The 6096-nt window shown below is 43.8% G+C and overlaps 1 pseudogene; it reads left to right on the forward strand.

Annotated features, from left to right (window-relative positions):
- The first annotated feature begins 383 nt into the window (after positions 1 to 383).
- LOC114630553 overlaps positions 384 to 6096 on the forward strand; it is a 7341-nt pseudogene continuing 1628 nt past the window's right edge.

The raw sequence follows: 6096 nt of genomic DNA on the forward strand, positions 1-6096 counted from the left end.
GACGGTACTCCATGGTGAAGTATCATCTAGCCTAGAGTGTCAGCTGTGCAGAGATTGGGGAACCTGGGTCAGGAAGAGTGGGGGCTCAGAGAGGCAACATGGCTTGGTATGGAGAAGCTGAGCCAGAGTCTGGGAACCCTGGCCATGCTACTCACTGCTTGAGCTACAGGAGGCTTGAGATCTTCATTTAGAAGACAGGGCTGGTAATGTCTCATAGCAACAATAAAGATGAACAGCAATGCCAGCAGGACATGAATTAAGACAACATAGTTCATACTAGCAAGACTGGGTACAGGGTACTATTTGTTGGTACATGCATCCAGAAAGAACTGTCCAGTGCTTACCATGTGTTGTCCATCATGCTGGGCACAGGACATTCCATGATGAGCAAACTGCAGTCCTTGATTTCTTGATTTCCTTGTCAAGACTCTCTCTCTATCTCTCTCTCTCCCTCCCTCCCTCCCTCCCTCCTTCCCTCTCTCCTTTCCTCCCTTCCTCCCTCCTTCCTCTTTCCATAGTTTCCTCATGGATGCAGTTAGCAAGTTAAGTGGCTGGCTGCCCAAGGGCAATTCCTCACTTTTCTATGTCAGCCGAGTCTTTTTTTTTTTCTTCCTAGAAATGGGAATTGTTGAATGTGAGTGCTACATGTTCCCTCCAGACATGAGAATTTTCCTTCCTGGGCATCGCAGTGCGTTCTCCTCTTGTGTTCTGTGCATTTTCACATTTTTAGAGAGTTCTATGAACTCAGACACTGACACCTATCCTCTTTCTTTCTGTCTCTACTGGTTTACAGAAATTTGATCAATTTTGAGTCTTTAACAATCTCTTTCATGGCTAGACCTCAAACCGGGGCTTCATGCATGTTAAACCAGTGTTCCACCATCGAGTTACACAGCATCCAACCCAGGTTTAAGGCTTTGTCAATAAAACTCAAGGAAGATTAAACACTGCAGACTTCCTGTGGTGCAAGCCTGTGGTGGCACTTGTTTTTCTAGATGAAGATGCCATGGAACCCACAACTCTGAAAAGGACAGACATTTGTTGAATTCTTCAGCATACTATTCTGAACAGGGAGGCAACAGCCAGGAGTGATGGTGCACACCTGAAACAGCAGCACTTGGGAGGTGGAGGCAGGAAGGTAAAGGAGTTTGATGCCAGCCTGGGCTGCAGGAGACCCGGTCTCACACAGTAAATAGAACTAGATAGAATACCTCTCCACTTGGGGTTAGACTTTTCCTCTGTAAGCCTGTGGCTTATGATTACTTCTGTCTCTATTATTATTACCACCACCTCTAAACTTGATCTGGGTAGCATTCATATATATATATATATCCTGGATATATATTTATATCCAGGTAGTTGTTAGCCTGGCAACACACCTTTTAAGATAAACACGTTGAGATTTAGAAGAAGAAATAGTTTATGTCACAGAGCCAGGAAGATGATAAAAAAGAAGTAAAAATCCAGACTCACCTTCTCTCAGCCTTGCTCTTTCTATTGGAATCTAGTCAGGGCACACTGGGACCCATCGAGACTACAGAAGGTGACAACAGTAACTTGTAGATGGCAAGTCACATTCCCTGTTTACTTCAGGGGTTCTTCTAGCTCATACCCTTTTCCAAAGGAATAATAGACACTGATTCAGAGTGCCTTCAACGAACATTGCAGAGCCTTCCATGTGAGCCATAATTAATAGAGATGCCAACTGCCAACTAACCAGAAAAACTCTAGCATCATAAATCTGTCCCCTGGCTTTTCACAAGAACTGATGGATGAGGAATTCAGCTTAAATATTTAACAATCAATAATTCAAATACCTATCCAGCCATTTGCAAGATGGCATGTTTATAAATATGAGGGCTGCACTAAACTTGCATTTCATATGCAACTCACTTAGAGTGGAGTAGAGAGGGATGGAAATATCCTGTATTCTATGAGAGAAGCTGAGAGCTTAAGAGAAGATTACCTTGCCGGCCTTGGCTCAACTTGTAATGTGTGAGTTTCCAGCTTCCATTACTATGGTTCATGCCCTCACATAGCCTGTGGGTGAACAGACCATGGATAAGTCTCTGGAAGGTCCCAGTAAGCAGCTGGGGGCAGAACAGGCTCTACACAAACAAGGCAGTGCGTTTCTGCCAGGTCTGTGTTACAGGGCAGCCTCCTTCCTGCCCTTCACTTCTCAAAAGACAGAAGGAGATCCAGCTCTGGGGAGTCGTTTTGGCCTGGTGGCCAGAGCTTGAGCTGTGTGTTGGATGGAAGGCTTGCCGGCTGATTTTGCTGGTTTCGAAGGAATCAAGTGTACCGTGCTCATCGGCAACAATGATTTCTCTGTACTCCACGATGATTGGATTTAGATGCTCCCCGCACTTGCTGGTTTATTAAATTTCTCTCTCTTCCAAGGGAGAATCAAAAGTAGCTCCTTTGGCCTAATGGAGAGACTCTCTGGAGGCACTTAGGAAAACCTTTGTTGATAAGACCCACAGGGAAAATAGGACTCTGCCTCACATTGCCCTTGCGTGGAAATAACCTCTGTTATTTGTGTTTCCATCACAGTCAATAAGTCAATAATTCATCCTTTACAGAGAAGGGAGTGGGTGTTGGCGAATTCCTATGATGTTGTAAGGCGGAAGTGTCAGGCCTGGGCAATGAGCTGCCTGTTACATCTGCCTCCCTCCACCCACATCCTCCCAGCTGAGTGAGTGTCTTCCTGGCTGCGAGTGACCCTAGGTTAAGGTGATCCGCGGCTCCAGCCACCACCTTCTCTGTTCCCTTTCACTTCCCATGGAAATAACCCAGTCTCAACTACCCTGAAGGAGTAAAACAAAACAAAACAAAACAAAACAAGGAGACTCTGAAATCCACCGTGGGGATGGAGAAGTGGAAGGGCCACACTGCAGTGACAAAAGCGAGCTCCGTATCTGCCTACCAGTCTCCAGGCTGGAGAGAGGCTGTGAGTTCTTAGTACCAACTGTAATTCACAACTCCAAATGGCACACGCTCCGTTACCGAAAAGATTACCAGTCACCAGCATATCTGGTGTGCAACTTCGGCTCCATTCTGGGGAATCAAAATTGATTACCGGACAAAGAGGACAGAGCAAGGAAAGCTAGGCTTCTCTTGCCGAGGCCTGACAGTTGGCCTGCTTTGGATTTAGGTTTCAGAGTCTGTGGAGGACTGGACTGGACGAGTGAAAGGCCAAGGAGAGAAGACAAAGAGAAAATGGAGGTCAGTCATAGGATGTGGGGTAGAATTTCCGGGAATTTTTCTAAAACACATTAATGGTAGTGAATACATATAGTCTGAGTTTATTTTAAGGCACATTTACAATCATTTTCACTGGGCAGCAACACTGATCAGAAAATTTGGAGAGGGACTGTTTTAGGAGGAGAGAAAACACAAAATTCGTTTACAAATAAGTAAGTTAGTACATTAGTAAAAAAGTGGTCAGTATGCTCAGAGCACGACGGACTTTCTGAGTTCTCACTGATGAGAAGCAGCTCAGAAATCTGCCAGTACCAGGTGCAGGTGGCTCGATGTAAAGCAGTCTGGGTAGAAATACCTGCTTTGGGGAGGGAGGAGGAGGGGAAGGAGTGGGGAGGAGGAGGGGCTTGAATGGAGAGCCGAGGAAATAATGGCTGCGTTGTTCTCTTATTCTTATTCCTATGCTTATGCTTATTCTTGCCCAGGAAGTGCACAGTGGCTGTGTAAAACAAGCAAGAAGCTACATCAGAAGTTCCTCATCAATCTGGGAAGGAGATGCCATCTCTACGAGAGTCAGCAGAGCCTGTTACTCAGATACTCTATTGCTTCTTGTAGAGCTGCTGTTTTAGTCCATGGGTTTCAATATTTCCAGATTTTTAATTCCTACAGATAAGTGAACTGGGAGCCTTCAAAAAAAGAAAAAGCCACACAGCTGGACCTACCATTCTTGTCCTTCATAACTAGAGAATTCTCGCACCTGCTACGCATGGTGGTTACAGGTATAATCTCAGGGAAAGGACCTTGTGCTACTGAAGAGACTTGTAAAGACGTAGTTAGGGCTTTACTTCTGTGAAGAGACACCATGACCAGGGCAACTCTTATAAGGAAAATATTTTATTGTGGCCAGCTACAGAGATTTAGTCCGTTATCATCACAGTGGGAAACATGGAGGCTGTCAGACAGACTGCTGCTGGAGAGCTAGCTGAGAGTTGTACTTCTGGATCCGAAGGCAGCAGGAAGAGAGAGTGATAGTGAGCCTGGCTTGAGCTTCTGAAACCTCGAGTCCATGCTCAGTGACATTTCTTCCAAGGCCACACCTACCCCAAGAGGACCACCCCTCCTAATAATGCCATTCCCTACAGGCCTATGGGAGCTATTTTCTTTCTAACCACCACAGATGTCTAACATATGACACCAAGATGATGCAGGAGATAAGGGTGCTGGCCAAGCCTGGTCACCTGACTTCAATCCCTGGGAACCTTGGTAGGACAGACTGACCCTCTCAAGTTGTCCAGTGACTTCCACACATGTGTCATGGCAAATGATACACATACATACACATATACACATACAAACACACTAAGTAAATGTGAAAAAGGCCTTGACAATAGACAAGCTAATTCTTCATGCATAACAACTGTTTATAATGATGGATGAAAACCATGAGTGTCTTCTGAAGACCTGGTCCTCACATACCAAATCATTTCCTGCAGAAATACTGCATTCACTAACCCAGTATCGACATGATCTGAATTTCTTGGCTTAAAGGTAGTTAAGTCTACAAATATTGATTACATCAAATTGGAAATCTCAAATTCATGGCTAAGGTTTTGTTTGCCTCTCTCAGGACCAGGAAAACCAGTCACATATTTGGAATTCACTTTGAGGCTGGAAGAGGCCAGACTTAGATGGTTCTGTCTTGAAGGACAGAAACTTTGCAGCATTTTGGCAATTATTACTGAAAAATCACCCATAGGGAAAGTATAATAGTTTTAAACATAATTAGGATTCTATTTTAAGGGGAAATCATAAACTTCCCATTTAATACTAATGTTTGATCTACTGTGAAACAGAAAAGGGAGAAGCTATTACAAATTTGCTAATACCATCAAAACTTACAAAGTGATAAAATGAAACTCCATGAAGAGAGGCATTCATCCCAAGTATTAGCCACAGTAATAACTGTGAATATGCACGAGAGAAGAGAATGATTCTGAGAATCAGTGAGGTACATCAGACTGCTTTATCTGCACTCTGTAGGATGACCCTTGGTTGCTCCCAGTTCTGAGCCAGGCTGACTGAGCTCTAGCCCAGGAGACACAGCCTGAGGAACCTCTACCATCATGAGAATATTTACATTATCTCACCTACTAAAAATGACGACTTTGTGTGTGTGTGTGTGTGTGTTTCTTTTTTAGCACATCTCTAATATTTTGGTAAAATTCACAAATAGAACTGTAAACATGTGTAGGGAACTTTGGTAGTCAAATTCCTAGTAGTTGAGCTCAAACTGAACCAATTTAGTTGTGTTTTAGGGTGATTTTTTTTTTGATACTACCCATGTTCCAACTATTTGCAGTGGGAAACTAAGGGACAGACTTGGCACAGTTAGAATGATAGAGACACACGTTCTTTGGCTTAGACTGTTGAGATGGACTGCCAGATGAACTAGACTGCTAGGTCTGTGGGTGTCAGAGGTTCAGGAGACTATACAAACTGAGCTCATTCTGACACTCAGGTAGCTGGGCCCCTTAGCTCTGACAGTGGTACAGCTCATCAGTCTAAAAGCCAAAAGCCTCCCGTCTCTATCATTCTAACTGTGCTTGGCTCCCTAAGTACATCAGCTCCTGAGTAGGGAGCTTTTGGGTGTGTTGAGGAGAATCAAGTCAATGGAGTCTGTAGAGCTCCTTAGTTTCCCACTGCAAATAGTTAGAATCATTTCTGACAACTGTGTATCACAGTGAAATCCTAGACAAACTTTCCTCTAAGGATTTCTTAGGAAGAAGATATTAATTTGGAAGAGTCTTCCCTTTTAATTTGGAAATTAAATTCATTATCTATCTATCTATCTATCTATCTATCTATCTATCTATCTATCTATCTATCTATCTATCT

This window comes from Grammomys surdaster, unplaced genomic scaffold (genome assembly GCF_004785775.1).
Source record: "Grammomys surdaster isolate TR1022 unplaced genomic scaffold, NIH_TR_1.0 341, whole genome shotgun sequence".
Classification (NCBI taxonomy): Eukaryota; Metazoa; Chordata; class Mammalia; order Rodentia; family Muridae; genus Grammomys; species Grammomys surdaster.